The sequence below is a fragment of the Phyllostomus discolor genome, chromosome 4, assembly GCF_004126475.2.
Source record: "Phyllostomus discolor isolate MPI-MPIP mPhyDis1 chromosome 4, mPhyDis1.pri.v3, whole genome shotgun sequence".
In the NCBI taxonomy this organism is placed as follows: Eukaryota; Metazoa; Chordata; class Mammalia; order Chiroptera; family Phyllostomidae; genus Phyllostomus; species Phyllostomus discolor.
This window is the reverse complement of record NC_040906.2, coordinates 71618898-71643310: the sequence shown is the minus strand read 5'-3', so window position 1 is coordinate 71643310 and position 24413 is coordinate 71618898. Positions and strand designations below refer to the sequence as shown.

Genomic DNA, 24413 nt, shown 5'->3' with positions numbered 1-24413 from the left:
TAGATTTTATTATTTATATATGTAGTTGTGTTTACATTGCTTCTGACTGCTGCATAACATTCCATGATTTGTAGCTACAATGTTTTAACTATCCATATTTACCAGTGACAGCCATTCTGGTTGCTTCCAATTTCTTATTACAACAAGCAATGTCTGTTGAACATCCTCACACTTGTCCTTTTATCGAATTTTGTGAGGATTTCTTTAGGATGTATACCAAAGATCAGAATTGCTGGATAATAGGATATATGTTTATACTTAATATAACCAAGTGCTGCTAGCTGCTCTACCAGATAAATACTTCGGTCCACACTTTCCCCAGCAGTAACCCTTCATTGCCACCTACCCCTGCATTGTCTAGCTTTCTCATATTTTCAGTCTAATGTGTATAATTTTATAGCTCAGTGTTTTAATTTGAATTTCCCTCATCACTAATGAGTTTGAGCATCTCTTTATTTTGTTGTTCCCCTTTTGGCTTCCCACTTCTGAAATTGGCTGTTAACATTTTTTCATATTCATTCTTATCTCTCAATTAATGTTTTTTAAGAGTTTGTTGTATATATCAGATATTCATTTGTCAGTTTGAGATATTAAAACATTTCTGCTTCTCTTTCAACATTTTGATTTTGTGCATGATGTTCCTTAAGTAGACATTAATATTTTAAATATTCAATTAAAAACATTTTCTTGATCTATATTGTTGATATACAAAAACGCCACTCTTTTAAAATTTGATCTTGGTTCTGGCAATGTTTCTGAACTCTTGTTATTGATAGGTTATTGTTTTTTCTAGATAGAGTATCTTATATCGATTACAAATAACAACAGTTTCATTTCTGTACTTTCTGTCTGTACATTTTTACTTCTTTCCTACATCTTCGGTCAGTTTCTTGGGAACTATGTTAAATAGTTGTAGTGACAGTAGGCATCTTCCTCTTATGCTCAACTTAAAGAGGATGCATCTAATTTCTTAATTTAAGTATAATGTTTGCTAAAAGTTTTTAACATGTAATGTTAAACAAGTTAAGAAAGCTTCTTCTATTTCTAGCTTACTGTGCATTATCATAAATAGCTATTGAACCCCATAAAATGATTTTTATGCATCTGTGAAAATAATCATATGGTATTTATCCTGTGGTATATTAGTGTTATGAATTATATGGATAGAATTTTTACTGTTAAACCATCCCGGCTTTCCTAATTTACACACTACTTGATTGTGTTGTATCATTTTTAATACATTATTGCATTTGATTAACAAATATTTTATTTAGGATTTTAGTATATACATTCTTAAGTGAAATATGCTATAATTTTCTTCATCTTCCTCATCTTGTTTCACATTTAAGATTACACTAGCCTTATAAAATGAGGCAGGCAGATTTTACTCTTTTTCTATTATCTGGAACAATTTTATGATATGTGAATTTATTGTTTCTTAAATGTGTGTTAAAATTCATGTAAAACTGTCTGGTTCTGAGGATTTTTGAGAGATTTATTAGAAAGCTACTTACGCCTTTAATGCGCTTTGGTCTATTCATTAGGTTTTTTTTCTCAGGTTCTTCCCAGTACCCTTCCCTTGACACCTGATGTTCTCCCCATCTGCAAGTATTACCCAGTGTCCTTTGAGTCAGAAAATACCCAGACAATCCTGATGTCCACTTTCCAACTTAGCCAAGCAATGGTCATCTCCTTTAGGACTGACCAGGGATTCAATGTCCTAGCCCTGACCAGAGCACTCTCATCTTCCCAATCTTGCTTCACTCAAACTCCCACTACCACATACCTAAATTAATCCTGTACTCCAACAGTTTTTGACTTTCCTATAACCAAAACCTTTGGTTAATAATGCCCTGTATTGACTTCTTTATATCTCTTAAAACTGTTGTTATACTTCTGAAAAATATTTTGACAAAGGAATAAATAAGGTATTATGTTCAGGGAAGATAAGTGTTGGGGAAAAATGAGGCAGTCATCTGTTCTAACATTCTTCACAGTATAAACCAAATTATAATTAACTCTGGAAGGTTGTTACATTCCCTCTAGAGTTTGAAACATTATAATAAGCATGTATTATCAAAAAAAATTAAAGGTATCGCCACCTAACAAAAACTGGAAGTTCTTAGACCTACTAACAAAAATATATTGTCAATGAAAATATAATAGTTAATGTAATTTTAATACATTTGAATGTGCTTTCACCATTTTAATTCAGTTTTTCTCACACACTTTGACAGTGTATCTTTATGTCTTTTTGAAAAATGTGATATTTATATCCTCTCTAAAATGATTCTTGTACGCCCTGACATCCGTTTTCTCCCTCACCTTCTCTGTCTCCATCATGTTGCTATTATCTACTTTAAATTCTAAGCTATGGTAGTCAATTTTTTTTCCTTTGCTGGTAGCTTTCTTTTCTTTCTTTTTTTTTTCTTTTTTGGGCAGTGGGGTGTGTGTAATCCTTTACAGAGTGTGTAGCTCTTCATAGGTTATTACTACATTTCATTTTTTAAATTCTTGTTTATTCTATTACAGTTTTCCCAATTTCCCCCCTTTGTCATCCTCTATCCAGCCCACCCCCCTCCCACAGTCCATCCCCACACCATTGTCCATGTCCATGAGTCATTCATATATGTTCTTTGATTCCTTCCCCTTCTTCCCACCATTCTCCTCGCCCTCCCACACCCCCCTTACCTCTGGCAGCTGTCAGTGAGTTCCCTGTTTCCGAGTCTCTGGCTCCATTTTCCTCATTAGTTTATTTTCTTCTTTAGATTCCTCATGTAAGTGAGATTGTATGCTATTTGTCTTTTACCAACTGACTTATTTCACTTAGCATAATTATAGTCTCTCGTTTCATTCATGCTGTTTCAAAGGGTAGGAATTCCTTCTGGTTTCGTTGTCCTGCATAGTATTCCATTGTAAATGTACCATAGTCTTTTAATCTTTTCATCTACTGATAGGTGCTTAGTCGATTTCCAACACTCAGCTGTTGTAAATAGAGCTGCTATGAACATTGGTGTGCATAGGTTCTTTTCAATTGATATTTCAGGATTCTTAGGGTATATTCCCAGAAGTGGAATTGGTGGGTCATAAGGCAGTTTCATTTTTAATTTTTTGAGGAAACTCCATACTGTTTTCCACAGTGGCTGCACTAGTCTGCATTTCCACCAACATTGCACTAGGGTCCCTTTTCACGAGGATTCCCACATCCTCGTCAGCACTTGTTATTTGTTGATTTATCAATGATAGCCATTCTGACAAGTGTGAGGTGATATCTCATTGCCATTTTAATTTGCATCTCTCTGATGGCTAGTGATGATGAGCATCTTTTCACATATCTATAGGCCATCCTTAAGTCCTCTTTGGAGAAGTGTCCATTTAGGTCCTTTGCCCATTTTTTAAATAAATTGCTTGTCTTCCTGGTGTTGAGTCATGAGTTCTTTACATATTTTGGAGATCAAACCTGTGTCTGAGGTATCATTGGCAAATATGTTCTCCCATACAGAAGATTCCCTTTTCATTTTGATGATAGTTTCTTTAGCCATGCAGAAGCTTTTAATATGGTGTAGTCCCATTTGTTTATTTTTTCCTTTATTTCCCTTGCCTTAGGAGATATATCGGCAAAAATATTGCTACATGGAATATCTGAAATTTTACTGCCTATATTTTCCACTAAGACTTTTATAGTGTCATAACTTATGTTGAAGTCTTTTATCCATTTTGATTGTATTCTCATACATGGTGTAACTTGATCTAGTTTCATTTTTTTTTGCATGTACCAGTCCAGTTCTCCCAACACCATTTATTAAAGACGTTATTTTTACTCCATCGTATGCTCATGCCCTCTTTGTCAAATATTAACTGACTGCATTGACATGGGTTTATTTCTGGGCTCTCTATTCTGTTCCATTGGTCTCTATGTTTGTTCTTATGCCAGTACCAGACTGTTTTGATTACATTGGCCTTGTAGTATAGTTTAATATGAGGTATTGTGATCCCTCCAACTTTCTTCTTTCTCAAGATTACTGTGGCTATTCAGGGTGTTTTTGGTTCCATATAATTTTTTGAAGTATTTGTTCTAGATCTGTGAAATATGCCATTGGTATTTTAATAGGAATTGCTTGGAATCTATAGATTGCTTTGGGTAGTATGGACATTTTAATGATGTAAATTCTTCCAGTCTGTGAACAGGTTATATGCTTCCATTTATTTCTGTCTTCTTCAATTTCTTCCTTCAGTGTTCTATAGTTTTCCAAATACAGGTCTTTTACCTCCTTGGTTAAATTTATTTCTGGGTACTTTATTTTTTGTTGTTGTTGCTACAGTAAATGTGATTTTGTATTAGTTTCTCTTTCTGACAGTTCATTGTTGGTATACAAAAATGCAATCAATTTCTGAATATTGACTTTGTATCCTGCTACTTAGAGTAGTTTTTTTGTGGAGCCTATAGGGTTCTCTATGTACACCATCATGCCATCTGCAAATAATGACAGTTTTACTTCCTCCTTTCCAATTTGGATGCCTTTTATTTCTTATTTTTGTATGATTGCTGTGGCTAAGACTTCCAGTACTACATTGAATAAGAATGGTGAAAGGGGACACCCTTGTGTTGTTCTTAATCTCAAGAAAAACGCTTTTAGTTTTTGCCCACTGAGTATGATGTTGGCAGTAGGTTTTTCATATACAGCCTTTATTATATTGAGATATGCTCCCTTTTCCCACTTTGCTAAGTTTTTTTATCATAAATAGATGCTAGATTATATCAAATGCTTTTTCTGATCTATTGATTTGATCATGTGATTTTTATCTTTCATTTTGTTTATATAATGTATCACATCTATTGATTTGTGAATTTCTTCTTAATGTATGTTGGATCCAGTTTGCAAGTATTTTGCTGAGGATTTTAGCATCTATGTTCATCAGAGATATTTGCCTGTATTTTCTTTCTTTGTTGTGTCTTTACCTGGTTTTGGGATTAGGATAATACTGACCCTGTAAAAAGAGTTTGGAAGTCTTCCCTCTTCTTAAATTTTTGGGAATAGTTTGAGAAGGATAGGTGTTAGTTCTTTCAATGTTTGATAAAATTCTCCTGAAAAGCCTCTGATCCAGGACTTTCTCGTGTTGGTAGTTTTTTCATTACTGCTTCATTTTTGCTAGTTGTTATTGGTCTATTCAGGTTTTCTGCTTCTTCCTGATTAACTTACAGAAGCTTATATGTTTGTAGAAATTATTCATTTCATCCAGGTTGTCCAGTTTTTTGGCATATAGTTGTTCGTGGTAATTTCTTATAATCCTTTGTATTTCTGAGGTATCAATCGTTATTTGTCTTCTCTCATTTCTGATTTTATTTACTTGAGATCCCTTTTTTTCCTGATGAGTCTGGTAAACAGTTTGTCAACAGTCTTGTTTATCTTTTCAAAGAACCAGCTGCTGGATTCACTGATCCTTGAATACTCTTTTTAGTCTCTATGTCATTTAATTGTGCTCTGATCTTGATTATTTCCCTCTTTTTGCTTGCTCTGGGCTTTGTTTGTTGTTGTTCCTCTAGTTCTTGAGGATGTAGGGTTAGGTTGTTTATTTGAGATTTTTTCTACTTCTTTACGAAGGCAGAACTTTCCTCTCAGGACAGCCTTCACTGTGTCCCATAGGTTTTGGGTTGTTCTGTGTTCATTTTCATTTGTTTCCAGATACTTTCTGATTTCTTCCATGATCTCATTGTTAACCCATTCATTATTTAATTGCATGTTACTCAGCTTCCATGTATTTCAATGTTTTTGAGTATTTTTCTTGAGGTTGGTTTCTAGTTATAAGCCATTGTGATCTGAGAAGATGCTTGATATGATTTCAGTTTTCTTGAATTTGTTAAGGCTTGTTTTATGTGCTACCATGTGGTTCACCTCTGAGAATGATCCACGTGAGTTTGAGAAGAATGTGTATTTTGCTTCCTTGGAGTGATATGTTCTATAAAGATTATTTAAGTCCATTTTATCTAGTGTCATTCAATTCTGCAATATATTTGTTGATTTTTTGTTGGGGGCTTCCATCTATGGTTGACAGTGGGGTGTTAAAATCCCCTACAATGACTGTATTGCTATCTGTCCCTTAAAGTCCTTCAACATTTTCTGTATGTACTTAGGTACTAAGTATAGTACCTAATATTAGGTACACTGTATTTTCTGTGCATACTTAGGTGTCCCTTAGGTACACCTATATTGGGTACATATATGTTTACCAGAGTTATGTCCTCCTATTAGAGTTCTCCCTGAAGTATTATGTAGTAACCTTGTTATGACTTTGTTTTGAAACCTTTTGTCTGATACAAGCATTGCTAACCCAGGTTGTTGGTTTTTTTCACATCTATTTGCATGGAATATTTTTTTCCATCCTTTCACTTTCAGCCTCTGTATATTTTTTGTTCTGAGGCAGGTCTCTTGTAGAAAGCATATATGTAGGTCATATTTTCTTATCCCTTCAGCTACCCTATGTCTTCTGGAGAATTTAATCCATTTACATTAAGGTCATGATAGGTACTTTTTCAATGCCATTTTTCCCCTTTGTACCTGTGTCCCCCACCTCTCTATTTCTTCTTCTTAAAGCCTATCTTTTAGCAAGTCATACAGTGCCAGCTTGGTGGAGAGGTACTCTTTTAGCATTCTTTTGTCTGGGAACCCCTTTTTTTTCTTTTATTTTAAATAAGAGCCTTGCTGAATAGAGTAGTCTTGGTCGCAGGTCCTTGCTTTTCATTACTTGGAATATTTCATGCCAATCCCTTGTGGCTTGTAGTGTTTCTGTTTAGAAATCAGCTGATAGCCTTATGGGACTGAACGCCCTTGTATGTTATTAGCTGTTACCCCCTTGCTGCTTTTAAGATTCTTTCTTTGTCTTTAAATTTTGCCATTTTGATTGTAATGTGAGTTGGTGTGGGCTTCTTTGTGTTCATCTTGATTGGTACCTTCTCTGCCTCCTGGACATGCATGACTGTTTCCCTCACCAAATCCTGGAATTTTTCTGTCATTATTTCTTCAAATGAGTTCTCTATCCTCTTCTCCTTTTCTACTCTCTCTGGTATCCCTGTGATGCAAATATGGTAACATTTCATGTTGTCGCAAAGCTCCCTTAAGCTATCCTCATCCTTTCTGAGTCTTTTTTCATTTTGTTGCTCTGACTGGGTGTTTGGTTTTTTTCTTACCTTGCCTTCCATCTCAGTAATTCAATCATCTGTTTCTTCTAGTCTGCTTTTTATTCCTTCTAATGTGTTCTTCATTTCAGATACTGTGTTCTTCATTTCTAACTGGTTCTTAGTCAAGATTTCTATGTCCTTTTTCAAGTTGATATAGTTCCTACTAAGTTCTTTGTAGTTTTCCCTAAGTTTCTTGAGCATTGTTATAACCACTACTTTGAACTCTGTTACATTTCTTTCCTCAATTTCACTTAGGTTTTTTCTGGAGATTCTTCGTTTCATTTATGACTTGTTACTGTGTCTTTCCATTTTAGTTGTCTCTTTGTGTTTGTTTCTTTGTATTAGATTGACTTGCTTTGACCCTCTGTCTGTGGAGTGGCCTTGTGTGTCAGGAGTCCCATGGGACCCAGTGGTGCAGACTCCTTGACCTGGTCTGATTGCTCTACATATGACCTTTCTGTGGGCTATGTGGACTCTCCTGTTGTATTTGTGTCCGATTATCATTGGCCTATTTGTTGGTGGGAACTCCTCTGCATCTGTCTAAGAGACTCAACCCCTGCCATGTACTACATGCTGCTGTGTAGCTGCTGTTAGAACAAAGCAAAACAACACAAAAGCAATACCAAAACAAGCAACTACACCTTACCACCACAGCAATATCAACTACAAGAGAGCAAAGAATAATAACAGAGGAAAGCAAAATGTAATAGTAAAGAAAAGGGAAAAGGAAAAAGACTATGAGAAAACCAAAGGAGAGAAAAGTGATTATGAGAGGAGAAACAGGAAGAGAACTACCATTCATAGTGAATTGAAAGAGGAAAACAGGGAAAAGGAACACAGAACAGGTAACAAAAATATTAAAAGAAGAGGGGATGGGGAACAGTAGAATAATCAAAGATAAGATTAGGAGATACAAAAGAAAATTAGAGCACCAAAAATAAAAGAAGAAGTAGATTAAAAGATAAATTAAAAGGCTATGAAAAAGAAAAGGTAGCTAAGATAATGAAAAAAGATCCAAGTGGATTTGTGTCAGCACAGTTTATATCTTGTCTTCCAGTTTCTCCCTTTGGATGCTGCTCTGATGTCTGAGTCTGGTGTAGGCCAGTGTCAGGTGCTGTCCATGTCTGGCCCTTGGCTGCATTTTAGAAGCTGCAGGTGATCCACAGTTTGTGGCTGATTCCTCTGGGCTTGGCAGCTCCTAGGTTGGGGCAAGCTGCTCTGCAAAGCTGGCTTTTATTAGCACAAAGCAGGCTTTCATCAGCCCTAGATCCTGTTTGTCAGCAAATGTCCCAAGTCACCACAGGGTCTGCCTCTGCCTGTCTCTGCCTGCTGGCCTGCTGTCAGTGTTAGGCTAGCTGCAGACCTATTTCTGAGAGGGATTCTAGCAGAAATGGGGCTGTGGTTTCTGGATCTCCCATAGCAGGTGCCTGTCAGACTTCAAAAAGATTGTGGGTGTGTTCCCCCTCCCCTGAGCCACTAGTCAGGATCTGTCCAGGAATTATTTTCCTGTACTCAGCAGAGCAGGGGCCCTAGCAGGCTTTCAGAGCCCAGATTTTAGGTGTGCTGATGCCAGGAGGGTGTTTCTGTGGCTCTCCCATGAGGGTGAAGCACCATTCTGTTTCCCAGCATAGTGTATGGATTGGCCGATCCTACTGGCAGTCTCTGACACCACCGGAGTCTGTTTATGTTGCTCTCTCTTTGGCAAGGGTTAAGATGCAGCATGGGAGAAAAGAAAGGAAAAAAATCCAAACAATACAGAACTCAAAAACAAAGCAATACTGAAAAAAGAACAAATGAAGTTGCTGAGTGAAGTAAATAAGGTTTCAGAGGTTGTGGCAAGGGGATTTCTAGAGGGAGAGAGGAGTGGTATCCCACAGGGTGAGGTAATTGATTTGCCTCTTGAAGAGGCTAGCTCTTCTCAAGAAAGATGGCTGCTGTGGATCCCAGGTATATCCAGACCCCGAGAATCTCATAACCACTCCCCCACTGCCTACCACTCCACACTCTCCTTGCAGGACTTTAGTCCACGTCACCCTCCCTTCACTGGGGCCCAAAGTGGGTAGCCACAGACACAAAACCTGTGCTTTGCCCCTTTCAGGAAAAAAAAAGATGGTGGGTTTGTCTCCAGCAGTTTTCCTCTCTCCCCAGAGCAGAGAATCCTCATGGTGCAGACTCCTTGATCTCCTGATCCGGATGCTCTAGGAATGTCCTTTCTGTGGGTTATGTGGACTCTTCTGTTGTATTTGGGTCCTGATTTTTATTGGCCTCCATTCATTGGTGGTACCTTTCCCCCATCCTGCTGACTGAGGGGCTCGACCCCTACGCAACCACCTCTGCCTTGAGGGCTTCTACAGATAGGTTGGATCCCAGGTTAGGGCACATAGAAGAGGCCTCCTGTTGACACCTCCCCCCCCCTCCCTATTCAATAGATTATACCCTGTATGTATCACCTTCTTTTAAGTCTCATAGCATCCTGCTGCGGTAGGGGAAGGGGAGAGTCTGGAGGCAAAACTATAACACTGGATGGTAACTCCTGCTGCTCTCTGCACTGAGTCTCAGCCTCTAGCCCTTGCCACTGTGCTCCCTCCACATTCTCTGCAGCCAATCCTGTTCTGGCCACCTCTCTCTACCCCTGGTGCTCCCTGCTCCTTGGCCAGACCACAGCCTCCTCAATCAGACTCTGTTCTGGGCACAGTTCCAGCAGCGCCCAGTGCTGGGGAGGCCACACCCTCCTCCGTGCCAAGTACCACAGCCCCCAGTGATGGCCGGGTGTGCGGCCCTGGGTAGGGTGGAGGGCACAGAGACAAGTCCCAGCACTGAGGCATGGCTGCTTTGGCAGCTTCTTCTGAGGAGGATGTTGTATTTTCCTCAAAATGGCTCCCATTCCAAATCTGCACAGCCAGACGGGCCAAGCTGGGCGGCAGTGGCAGCAGCAGCTCTGCCAAGCAAGCTTGGGCTGCCCATCCCTGAGTGCCCACTCGGGCAGGCAGTCACTTGCACACTCATCTATGCACATGCCTACTCACACTCACTTTCACTCACATTCAGCTGGATTTTGGAGTTGATTGCTCTGTGGTTTGGGTGCAAGGCTAAATATTAGAGAAATATCTTGACAGGAAGAAAGATATTTTTACTAAAAGTAAAGAGGAGATTTATAATGATAAAAAAGACAGTTTATTAAGAGGACACACTGCCCTATTTGTGTATGCATCTAAGATCTTAAAAATATACGAAGCAAAAAATGAATAGAGTTGAAAGAAGAAACAGACAAATCCACAGTTAAAATTAGGCATTTCAACTTTCCTTTCTCAACAATTGTTAAAAAGTATAGACAGAAATTAGTAAGTAAACAGACCTTGAACAACTGTAAAATTGAACCTGACCAATGTAATTGACATTTACAGAGCACAGTCAGTAACAGCAGAACACACATTCGCTACCACCATGTGTGGAACATGCTCCATGACAGACCATGAGCTGGGCCATTAACAGGTCTCAGTAAATTTTAAAAGATTGAAATCATCCAGAATCTGTTGTCTGTAAAAACTAGAATTAAGTTACTAATAACTAAAAAGTGTATAAAATTCCCAAATATTTGGTAATTAAGTATCACACTTCCTGAGTAACCTGTGTGCCAAGGAGAAACCATAAGGGACATTAGAAAATATTTTAAGCCCTGGCTGGCATAGCTCAGTGGATTGAGTGCGGGCTGGGAACCAAAGTGTCTCAGGTTCGATTCCCAGCCAGGGTACATGCCTGGGTTGCAGGCCATAAACCCCAGCAACCGCACATTGATGTTTCTCTCTCTCTCTCTCTCTATCTCCCTCCTTCCCCTCTCTAAAAATAAATAAATAAAATCTTTAAAAAAACAAAAAAAGAAAATATTTTGAACTGAATGATAAAACACAGCTTATCGAAATTTGTGGAATGTACCTTAAGCAGTTGTTAGAAATATATCACTTTAAGACAAGGAAAAGCAAATTAAATCCATTACTAACTAGAAACAAGGAAATACTATAAAAGCAGAAATAACTATTTAGGAAATACAAAAATAATTAGAGAAAACCAGTGAAAGCAGAAGGTAAAATTGATAAAATTGATAAATTTCTTACTAGACTGATCAAAGAGAGAGAAAGAGAGAGCCCATTAAAATCGCCAGTGGGGAGTCTAGGTGATGGCAGCCTTTCTCTTCTTGAGTCACACTGGTGCACATGGCCTGGCTGCTCTTCCTCATCCTTCCGCCCTGGTGGCCGAGGTATCATTCTGGGATCTCTCTTCCTATTTCATGGTATTCCCTTTTACTCCCTCCTGTGTTGAAACTCCTTTGCTTAAAACTTTAAAATATATATATTTAGAGAAAAGGGAAGGGAAGGAGAAAGGGGGAGAAATACAGATGTGCAAGAGAAACATCAATCGGTTACCTGTTGCACGTTCCCATACCAGGGCCAGGCCCTCAACCCAGGCATGTGCCCTGACCAGGAATCAACCTGGTGACCTTTCAGTTAGCCAGGTGATCCCCAATCCACTGAGCCTCACCGGTCAAGGAGCTTAAACCCTTTTTTAAGGTCTGCTCTCTCGTTTTTGTGGAGCCAGTCCTCTAGGAGTATCATGAGAAAGGATGTACAGGAAATAATTTTTCATTTTCACTAAGCTTTAAATTTCTATAGATGTTAGATCTTTTTACTTTGGTTTCATTTATGTTGCCTTAACCTGTTCTATTTTGTAAAGGTAATTAGGAATAGTTATGTAAATATGTTTTTCCACCACTATTAAAAAATACTTTTTATTTAGTCTTTTTATCTACACCAAGGGAACATTCTGAAAAAGTCTTTCATAAAAAAGGAAACTCAAGAAGATGTTGCTATAGAAAGAATTAATCCCCTCAGATGAGCTTTATTACCCAGAATTGTGTTTAGCAGAAAAAAATGTATTTATTTATGTAGATTACTTATAAATCACATTAACATTTTTTATCATTAATATTAGCAAGGCATGGTATTTCTTGTGAAATGCAAGGAGGCAGACAATCTGTCAACCCAAGTGGTCAGAGGGAATCTGTGAGCTGGAGTTGGCGCTGGTTCTTGTTGTTTCACACAGATGTGAGTGGTGTTGCCTCATTCATCGGCAGTGATTGGGACTTTTATATGGTGTCAAACAAAGGGGATTTTTTTTCTAGGCCAAGTGGTGTGTGTATGAAAAATATATATATGTATATATTTTATATTTTATATATAATATATACATTACATATATATAATGGAGGTATAGCTTTTGAAGTATACCTCCATTAACATTTACCAAACTTTGGGAATTAGTAGTTAATACATGAAAAAATGTGTGGCAGATTATATTTGCCAAAACTGGCCACAGAGGTATTTCTAATCCCACATGATCTTCAGAACCTTTCTACTCTGTCAACAAAAGGTGGAGTCTCTCCCCTCTCTCTGAAATTTGCCTGCATTGGTGAATAAATGCAGTGGACACTGGGTAACTTCAGAAACTTAATCATAAAAAATACTAAGGCTCTGCCTGGTTCCCTCTCTCTCTCAGGATGCTCACCCTTAGAACCCAAACCCCCATGTTGTGAGGAAGCCTAGGCCAGACGAGAGGCTACCACCACACCAGGCACGCAGCTGAGCAAGTGTCAGATAAGTTCAGTCCCGGGCACTGGAGCTGCCTCATCTGGCACCTGGTAGAGCAGACTAGCTATCTCTACTGAACTCTGCCTGAACTTGTAAACAGTGTAACTGGTGTATGTTATGCAGTTATAAGTAACTGGTACAAAAAGGGTTCTGTTTTTTAATAAGTTTGGAAAATCTTATTGAACAGCAAAGGAAGTTTCTTTGCTACAGCAAAGCCTTTAGTGTGCTAATATGAGTGATGCTCTCCAAGAAGATCATGGAGTATGTACTTGCATAGAGCATCTCATGTATCATTTGAGAATGCATCTCCATAGTCATCATTGTAACGGCTGTATTCTACTAATAAACCATCATGCTCATCTTCATTCTTCTGCGTGTGAAGATGTAGGTTATTTATAACTTTTTGCTGTTACATGTTTTTTGGTAAAAACTTGCTTTCTCTTTTAGTTATTTCCACAGACTCTATTCTTTGGAGTAGAATTACTTTGCTATCGCATCTAAAATGTCTAATGACTGCCTACATTAACTTCAAAGAAATTAAAATATTTCACATTACCATCATCAATATAGATTGTATCTTTTTTTCAAACCTCTTGGTAAGATTTAACATTTTTCCTTTTCTTTTTTTATTGCTAAATTGTCAAGTTGAACTACCCAGTTGTTTGAATTTCTTTCATTTATACCAAGATTGAACAAGGCTGAATCTTTTTAAGTGACCCCCTGGTACAGCACTGCAATTCCCTCATGAGTCCTCATGGTCTCCTGACAGCTCCAGCCCTAGACACCTAGTTTGGTTTCTCAGCATCTCTGTGCTTTGGCTTTCTCCTCCATAAAATGAGGGTATCAGTATTACCTATCTCAGGTTGTTGTAAGGAGTAAAAAAAATACTACACATAAAGCATTTGACTTGGTTTTTTATATTATATTATTTTAAACACTCAAAGAATGCTGACTAAGTTGAGATTTTCTCATAGAGAAAGTTGTAATGATATTATATATTTTTGTAATTTCATCATATGTATTTGGTATAAGAACTTTGTTATATTTATCTCATAGTCATTTTCCTTTTTAATCTTTTGATTTTGTTATATAAAGTTTTTAAGTGTTTATAATTTTTTTCTACTGTTTAATAATAAAATTACCTTCCAACTACCTGTGCAATTAAAATGCTTTTCTATGATTTTATTTTTTCTTTCAAGAAAGCACAGTGCTATCAGCAATATTAGATGCAGGAATCACAGTAAGACATGGTGCCTATTCTTAAGTAGTTTCTAATTAGAGAAGAACTGTATGCGTCACAGGTCTGCAGACAGACAAAACGAGTAAAGGACATACATGCATATCAATGTGTCTGTGTGTGTGCATATGTATATGCTTGTATGTAAAGACATTCATTTCAAGGAGATAGTCTTTCAAGTACGAAATTTGTAGAGCAGGCTGGCAGACGGAAAGCTCTCAGGCAGGAGTTGAGGCTTCAGTCCTGAGGCAGAATTTCTTCTTCGGGAAAATCTCAGCTTTCCTCTTGAGGCTTTTCATCTGATTGGATGAGGCTCATCCAGATTATGGAATATAATCTCTTTTATTTAAAGTCAACAGATTATAGATGTTAACAGTGGTTAAAAATTCAATTAAATACCATCACTGCATCTCCTCAATTAGTGTTTAAATGAAGCACTGTGATATAGCCTAAGGTGATGCAGAAAAATATGACCATTACAAAGACAAATAATGTGACAGGCTTTTGATGATGATTTTAATATCAATACATTTCCACATTTCAGTATTAATGCATAATGCATACCTTTAATTGTGACATTTAAGAAAAAACAAATAAAATAAATGGATGAATATGTTAAAAGGGGAAAGGTTTGCTATTAGCATAGATTCTATGGATTTCTTCCTGATACCTTCTTCTATAATATTTCTTATGAGTATCTAATATAGCAAAAAAGATGCCATACACAGTAGACAAAGTATGACTGGTGATTTGACTATTAAACAAATATCATGCCATCTAAATGAGTTTTAAATCCTCCAACATCTTGTGAGATGGTATGTTTATCCTGTGATTCTGATGTCCCTGAATGTTTTGAACCTCTTCTAGAGTTGCCATCTGAGACTAAGATGCCTTCTTGTGACTGCACTGATAATTTTCCCACTTTCTTTAAACATTTGCTTAAGTGTCACCTCCTCAGTAAGGCCTGTATGACCATTCTAAGTGGCAAAATTCTTCTACCTTACCTTGCTTTGTTTATTTTCCATAACATTAGATTTTCTAATGCATAATGTAACGTACATATTTATCATGTAACTGCTCTGGAAGCTAGGCCACTAAGGCAGGGATTTTGCATTAATATGTATGCTTTCTCAAAGGGCTTGTACATTAAGTCTCAGTTTTTATAAAAATGTAACATGTAAGGCAAGTGTAAATTAAATTTAAATATTTTCGAACAGAAATATGATCATTTCACCACAGAAGAAATAACACATTCTTCATGTACTGATGAGCTCTGAAAATACTTAGCACATCATAAAGGAAATGTTTAAAAGCACGAACATTGAAAGAAGCCTTTTGATCTAAATAGTTTGACTTCATGTGCTTTCTTTTTACTAATAGAGGCCATTTTTTTAAATATTTTATTTATTTATTTTTTTAGAGAGGGAAGGGAGGGAGATAGACAGAGAGAGAGAAACATCAGTGTGCGGTTGCTGGGGGTTATGGCCTGCAACACAGGCATGTACTCTGGCTGGGAATCGAACCTGGGACACTTTGGTTCCCAGCCCGTGCTCAATCCACTGAGCTACACCAGCCAGGGCTTAGAGGCCATTTTTAAACCTGCTTTAAAACATTTTTAAATTATAAGAAATACTATTTATTCATGCACTCATTCATTCATTCATTTAGAACACACATGTGATCCAACCACTTGTTAGGAAAAGTTCTAGGAGCTGTCGTAAAGAGTGAAGGCGACAAAGTCCCTGCCCCTATGGTGTTCACTACCTGTGGCTGGAGGCAAGCAGTAAGCATATAAACAATTAAATAGTATAATTTCAAAAAGTTACATTGTCTAAAAAGAAAAATGATATGTGGTAAGTAGGTGAGGGTAATGGAGAGCTGAAAGTGTTATTTTAGATAAGGTGGTTAGTGAAGACTTATCTGAGGAAATGATATTTAAGCAGAAACCTCCTGAATAATGTAAGCAGGAGCTGTGTGTGGAGGAAGAGTGGCCAGGAAGCAAAATGAAACAGCAAGTGAAAAGGCTGTTGGATCTGCAAGAACTATGTGCTGGAGGCACAGCCAGCAACTGAGTGGGCATGGAGAGGGTGAGGGAAAGACTGTTTGAAATAAGGCTGAAGAGATAGCAGAGCCAGGCATGTAGGGCCGTAGAAGTCATATTAAGAAATTTAAAATTTAGGTTTTATTTTAACTGACAAGAAGCCATTGGTGGATTTTGAACATAGGATTGATGTGATTTATGAAATTTAAAACATCTTCGGAAAACATGTTGAATAAAAATTGCGGTGTTTTATTTAAAAACACAACTCTTTCCCTGGCCAGTGTGGCTCAGTTGGTTGGAGCGTTGTCCCATAAACCTACAGGTCCCAGGTTCAGTTCTGGTCAAGGCCCATGCCTGGCTTGCGATCTCCATCAGCCATCAATCAGAGCGTGTGCAGGAGGCAACCAATCAGTGTTTCTCTCACATTGATTTTTCACTTTAAAAACCATATAATAATAGATAGATAATTTCTTTCTCTGAATTTTTAAATAATTAGAAATCCACAAATTAAAAGGCACTTAAAAACCTAAGAATTAATATTTAGTAGCTAAATCAAGGAAGATGCTGATTTTCTTAATAGGCAGAGTGTTAACAATTCAATATGGAAAAAAACACATTTATATAAAAGATAAAAATGCATTTTATCAAAAAAGAAATGTTAATGGCTAACAAGTACATATATGAGAATGTTTCCTTTCATTTCCCTACCTTTCCCTTGTACTATGGTAACATATTTCTAGTGATCAATTGCTGCCTGTTACTGTATTTTGCTATTATCTTCACCACCCTTTCATAGAGTCTCTTTGTTATCAGTGCTGTGCTAGTTCCTCATTTTTATTACTCATGACTGAATGTAACAGTCTTAACTGGCTAGCAGTTTTTAAGGAGAGAGAATGTGTGTGTGTGTGTGTGTGGGTGTATGTGTGGGTGTGGGTGTGTGTGTGGAGAGGGTGAAGGTAAAGGAGAGTCCAGAATATCATTCCAGATTTGCCAGTCTTCACAAAGAAGTTCCTCTGCTGCCACAGACACAGAATACATCTTATAGATATGGCTGGTTTGTGTTTTGAGTTCCCTCTACCTTCTCTGCTTCTCTAAATCTGAGTCTAGTAGATTCATAGATTCTGTTGACAACTCAGCTCACCTCGGTTTCCATACCTGTGACTTTAAAAATGGCCTATAGCATTCAGGATGTGCTGTATAACTTTAGGGCATATTTTTTGCCCCCATTTTCTGGGATTCACACTGTGGGCTCTTTTACCACTGCATTTCTCCAAGACTGCTGCTCTTTACTCCCGCTCATGCAGATAGATCCTGCCAGTTTTCAACTGCTTTGACCTATTTTAGAGTTTAGGGGTTATATTGGAATCCTGATATTTCTGTGTTGTATGCATTTCTTTCTTGGGGGGAAAGAACAGACAGTCAGATGGAAGGACAGAGAGGCAGAAAGAGAAGAGAAAAAAATGAAGCAATCAATTCTAGGAGAAAAATTGATGATTCAGAAAGAACTCTGGGTAAGACATAAAACAATCGAGAAGATAAATTTTGAGTGGACCAAACTTCAGAGAAAAGTATTTATTTCAAAGATGAAACTAGACAAAGCTCAAGGGAGACTGAAAATTATGGAAGGATAAGCAATATAAAAGATAAAAAAACAAGAGGAATGAATAAAAAACTAAAGAAATAATAAAATGATTAGACAGAAAGTTTTGTATGCATGTGTAAGATAGATAAATTGAGAGAGGCACTAAAAGAACACAAAACAATAGAGAAGAATAAATATTTAAAGATAAAATTTAATAACTCATAAAGTAGGAGACAGTTTTAATCCACATGTTGAAAGGGTACTCCATGGGCTAGGGAAAATTAACCTTGAACTGTCAATACTGAGACACACCCTCATGAAGTTACTGGATTTTAAACATGAAGAGAGAATGATTAGTCACTGATAAGAGGGAAAAAGATTCAGGTTTGTCTCTAATCTATCCACATTACCATAGAGAATCAGCTGACAATGGAGTTAACACCTGCAGGATCTTGTAAAAAAGAATGTGTTTTGTATTTTAAATTCAGTCAAACTGTCTTCTGGTATAAAGACTACAGACAGTTTTGAACTCAGAGTATTATTTCATGTGTGTCCTTCTTGAAAAAAATCCAGGAAATTAACTACTGCCATTCAGGTGAAAATAACTAGAAAACTCACAGAAGGATGAGCAGTGAGCATTGAAGGGGTTTAATTGTAAAACAAGATGAAAACAAAGGGAATTCAAGTTAAAGAATAAAATGTAAGTACTATATTCCCTAAAAATAGAAATGATGCACTACCACGACTTTATTTTCTCTCCTTTTCCCCAGGTTTTTGTATTTTTAAATTTGTTGACTTCCTTCTCTTTAATACTTGCAAATTAAAAAATGTCAGTTAACACTGCAAATAATAAAAATAACAATTTAACAGAACATAGAAAAAATGCTGAAAATTATTAACTGAAATATGATGAAGGAATGAGCAGAATAGAGTAATAGAAAATATGCTAATATCATAATTGCTTATAGAAGTAAACTAATATATCTTGAGTACAGAAATAAAATAAAATTATTGAAATTAGATCATTTGATTGTGTGTACCAAGTTTCATGAAGTTATAAACACAACTACTGGAACAAACATGCACACAGCAAAACTATTCATGGAGAAATATGAGATAACAGCTATTGATAAAATATTTTCTTAAAAAATGTAGAAAACAAGTTAAAATAATAATAGAATGAAGACCAATTCTATTTATCAGATACTCACTATCAAAATTATCATTTAACATTGTTCTGAAAGGAATCAGCCAACTGAAAAGTTAATGTTAATGAGCTTAACTCATGTTTGTTTTCTTAAGTAAATTTCCTATTAAATCACAGAGCGAACTTCTATTCTCTGATACATGCAAAAATAACAGAACTAAAATGTTATAGAAATGTTAAAAACTAAAGGGTAAAAATTAAGCCAGATAAACACAAGCAAAAATTACTCACATCAGACCTGAGCGATCAGTCCAAATAAACATCAAATGAGATGCACAAAGTCACTTGTTTAACGCAAAGAGTGAATCACAATGAAGATGTAGCAATTTCAAATATCAACAGACCAAATAATATGGCACACTTATAAAACTAAAACAATGCAGGTACAAGGAAAATAGTTAAAAACACACCAGACTTGGGAAGTTTATTCTCCTGTTATTTCCAAGCAGATCAAGCAGAGCTGGGGGTTAGGGAGGAATGAGAAAACCCTGAAAGCATTTGCTCAAAAGTCAGGAATATTGCAAAGATGGCTGCCCACTGACATGACTTATCATTTAAAAATGGTGAAGGGAACCAGACAAGAGAAAATTACTAGAAGTTTCTTAAAACATCAAAAAGGTGAAATTAAAACCCCTGCATGCATAATACATTATCATACACCCAGAATTACCACCAAAAATAAAATCGAATAAGTACTAAGAATAGTAAGAGAATTCACTTAGATGTGGCACAAGATTAATGTATCCATGTAGGTAACTTTCATATACACCAAAATAACTGTGAATTAAGCCCTAGTGCCATACTGTGCGTAGGCATATTGTTTGGGTGTGTGCTGTAAGCCTAGTTGTATTTTTTTGTGCGTTAATTTCCTGTGGCTGCTGTATCAAATTACCACAAACTTGGTGACTTAATGCAACAGATATTTATTCTCTCGCAGTTCCAGATGCCACAATATGAAATCAGCATCAGTGGGCCAAAATCAATGTATTGGCAAGGCCAGTCTCCTGCTGCATGCTCTGGGGGCTCAGGGCAAGTGTTTTCCTCTCCTCTTCCAGCTTCTGATGGCTACCAGCATTCCTTGGCATGTCACCATAGCACTTCAGTCTCCATGGCTGAGTAGCCACATTGCCTCCTCCCCTTGTGTGTGTCTGCTTTTTCTTATAAGGACTCTTGTAATTGCATTTAGGGCTCACTGGCATAGTTTAGTATTATCTTCCCAATTAAAAATACTTAATCATATCTGGGAAGACCCATTTTCCTTACAAGGTAACGTTTATAGGTTCCAGGGATTGGGATATGGTATCTTTGGGTGGCCATTCCATGTGATATAATGTATTATGTAACAAATTAACTGTCTGTACATCTAGAATGGTACTAGCTCTGTACCATCCTTGGGAGAATCAGGAAAGTACTACCCTTGGAATAATTAGGAAAATACATATTATTTTTATAGGGTTTAATTATTTATGAATGTAATGAATTGGCTTCCTGTACCTCTACAATGGTACCAGCTATGTACTATCCTTAGGATTAAAGAATAGTCACATATAAATTTTTTAGAGTTGAGTTTTCTTTGTATGTAATGAATTAACTTCCTGTACATCTAAAATGGTACTGGCTATGTACTATCCCTGAGAGAATAAATCAAGTACCACCCTTGAGATATTTAAGAAAATAGTCACATATCATTTTTGTAGTGTTTAATTCTCTCACAGAACCCTAGATGAAAAAGACTGTCTTGGGGCATGAAATGACAGAATCGACAAGATTATAAACTCCAACATAGACTTCATAAACGCAAGAATGTCAAAAATGATAAGGATGGCATCTCATATTAGTGGGAAAAGCTGTACTATTTAATGCATGTTGTTGGGACAGCTGCTTAGCCGTCTGCAAAGAGAAGTTGAATCCTCACCTCGCATTATACACCAAGATATATTCTAAATGGACCAGAAATTTGAATGTAAAATATGAACCCATAGAGGTAGTCAGAAAACACAAGAATTTTTTTTTCTTATGCCTTTGGAATAGAAAAGGACCTTCAAAACAAAATCTAGTTATAGGTACATAATTTTTAACAAAAGAGCCAAAAATATACAATGGAGAAAAGAAAGCCTCTTTAATAAAAAGTGCTAGGACAACTGGAAAGCCACATGCTAAAGATGAAACTAGACTACAGTTTGTCCCCCAAACAAAAATTAACTCAAATCGGATCAAAGACCTAAATATAAGACCTGAAACAATAAATTATTGTGTTGGCCAAAAAGTTCATTTAGTTTTTTCTATAAAACAAAAGACACATTTTTCATTTTTACCAATAACTTTATATATTTGGATACTTTGAGTTTGTCAGCTATAGCCGGCAGGGTATAACATTGATCATTCTCAATTAATGTCTCAATTTGATTGTTATCAACTTCAATTGACCTACCCAATCATGGAGCATTGTCCAGCGAGAAATCTCCAGCATGAAACTTCACACATAACTACTAGATGCATTCAATCAGTCACAGCTCCTTCTCCATACATTGCACAAATTTGGGGGGATTTTTTGCATTTCAGCTGCATTTTTACCTTTCTTGAAATAATGAAGCATAATGTGCTGAAAATGTCACATATTTTCTTTTGTCTTCAATATTAAAATGGCTACTCAAAAATTCACGTATTTTAAAAATAAGTTTTTTTAAATGCACGCTGATATGACAGCTGTCACAATACAATCTAACAAAATTGTTTCAAATTAAGTTAAAGACAACTAAGTGCTACTAGAGCCATTTTATGGAGGAAAAAAATGAACTTTTTGACCATACCAATACATAGAAAAAAACATAGATAACTAAATTATGGACCATAGTCTTAGGATTTTATGAATTGGACCCCAAAGGCAAGGGAAGTAAGGCAAAAACAAATGAATGGGACTATATCAAACTAAAAAGCTCTGCACAGTAAAAGAAACCTACAACAAAACAGAAAGGCAACCAAGAATGGGAGAAGATATTTGCAAACAATACCTCTGACAAGGGATTAATATCCAAAATATATAAGAGCTCACACAACTCAACACCAAACAAATCATCCATTTTAAAAATGGGCAGAGGACCTGAACAGACACTTCTCCCAAGAAGACATACAAATGGCCAACAGATATGTGAAAAGATGCCCAGTTTCACTAGCTATTAAAGAAATGATAATCGAAACTACAATGAGATACCACCTCACACCTATTAGAATGGCTGTTATCAACAAGACAAGTAATAACAAGTGTTGGAGAGGATGTGGAGAAAAAAGGACCCTCATTCACTGCTGGTAAGAATGTAAACTGGTAAAGCCACTATGGAATACAGTGTGAAGTTTCCTCAAAAAATTAAGAACAGAGTTACCAGATGACCCAGCAACCTCTCCTGTAGGTATCTGCACCCCCAAAACTAAAAGCACCTATTTGCAAAGATATATGCACCCCTCTATTTGTTGCAGCATTCTTCATGGAGGCCAAGACATGAAAACAACTGAAGGGTAATTGGATAAAGAAGATGTGGTACATATGTACAATGGAATACTACTCAGCCATAAGAAAAGATGAAACACTGCCTTTACAACATGGATGGACCTTGAGAATGTTATGCTATATGAAATGAGTCAGAAAAAGTCAAGGACCATATGATCTCACTCATATGTGGGATATAAAACTGAAAGCAAAACAGTGAACAATAAAAACTCATAGACACAGACAGCAGTATTTAGCAGAGGGAAGCATTGTGGAATAGTAGTAAAGGATAAAGGGGGTCAGATATATGGTGAGGTAAAAAGATTTGATGGTGGTAGGCACACAATGCAATGTACAAATGATGTGTCATAGAATTGTACACTGGAAACCTATGTAATTAACCAATGTCACCTCAATAGATGTAATTAAAAAGAAAAAAACCTGGCTGATGTGGCTTGGTTGGTTGGAGTATCATCCCGTGGACCACACAGTTGCAGGTTCGATTCCAGTGAGGGTATGTACCCAGGTTGCGGATTCAGTCCCCGCTGCAGGCATGTATGAGAGGGCAACCAGTTGATGTTTCTCTTCCATATTGGTGTTTATCTCTCTCTGTCTCTCTCTTCCTCTTCAAAAACAATGAAAATAAATGTCCTCACATAAGGATAAAAACATTAACAGTAAAAATAAAAAATAAAACCTAGAAGCCATAAAAAAAGTTGAATAAACTTGACCACATTATTAAAAAACACAAAAGCAAAAAAGGCAAACTAAATATTGAAGAAAAAAATCTCTGCTATTTTTATTTAAGAGGAGTGGTTACATTTCCTAAAATATAACTAAAAACTACAAAGTGATAAGTTAAAGTACTTACTTACCAGGTTGGGAAAATGACAAAGGACATGAACAGACTATTTATGGGAAAAGGGATACAAATGGCCATTAAGAATCTGAAAATTCCAACCTCACTTCTAATAAAGGAAAAGCAGATTTAAGTCACAATGAAATATTGTTTGTCACTATCACAATTTCTAAATATCCCAAAATTGGATATAATAGTTTTGGCGAAACTATGATTGGCAATATCTGTCAAAGTTAGGGGGGGGAAACTTTTCCATTGACTTAGTTACTTTTTAGAATTTATTCAACCAATATGTTGTTTTATGAAATGAGATAATGTGCAGAGTTATTTACAACATTTAATAGCAAATGGAGAAACCTGACTGTTCATCTATTTGGAACAAATTAAACTATGTGATATCCAGAATGGAAAACTAAACTGCTGTGAAAAATAACAAGGAGCCTTGTTATTTCTAATAAAGTATTCAAGGTCTGGTACTTTTTAAAATTACAACTAAATTAAAATTACAGTTTACAAATGCAGGAGAGTATGTACAGAATGCTATCTTTGGGGTTCAAGGATAGTGAGCAAAAAACATGTTCATTTATGTTTGCTTACTTATGCAAAAATATCACTGTAAGTAAATACAAGGAAATAAAAGTAATGTTATTATCTTACGGGTAGGAATAGAAACTGGACAGATGGAGAACAGGTGTGAGAGGGAAATTTTACTATGAAATATTCTAAGCTTTAAAAATCTTAAAGTAAGTATGTATATTAACTTATTAGAGTAAATGAATAAATTTTTGTCCATTTATTTCTCAGTATGTATTTATTGAGGGCCTGCTTTGTACCAGGTACTGTTTCAGTATTGGGATGAGTGACACACATCCCAGCCCTTATGGAGCTTATAGTCTAGTAGTTGGAGACAGACAAAAATTAATCATAATAAATACTTAATGTAGTATGTCAGAAGATAAAACTTATGTAAAGAAAAACACATAAAACAGGGTAAATTGAATAGGTAGTGGTATTGGGATTAGAAGGAGGTGTTGCAATATTAAGTAGGATTAGCAAGGTAGGTCTCATCAGCACAGAGCAAATTCAAGCAAAGACTTGAAGGAATTGAGAGATTTAGTCTTGTGGCTATCTGAGGAAAGAATGTCCCTCAGTAGAGAGAATACCAGTGTAACATGTCAGATATT

General features: G+C 36.5%; 1 long non-coding RNA gene across 1 annotated transcript in view; it reads left to right on the top strand.

Annotated features, from left to right (window-relative positions):
- LOC118500410 overlaps nt 1-18359 on the top strand; it is a 185060-nt gene extending 166701 nt beyond the window's left edge. Inside the window, exon 3 of the long non-coding RNA XR_004902969.1 lies at nt 18253-18359. This is a non-coding gene — a long non-coding RNA (uncharacterized LOC118500410). The remainder of the gene's footprint in view (nt 1-18252) is intronic.
- Nucleotides 18360-24413: the final 6054 nt, after the last annotated feature.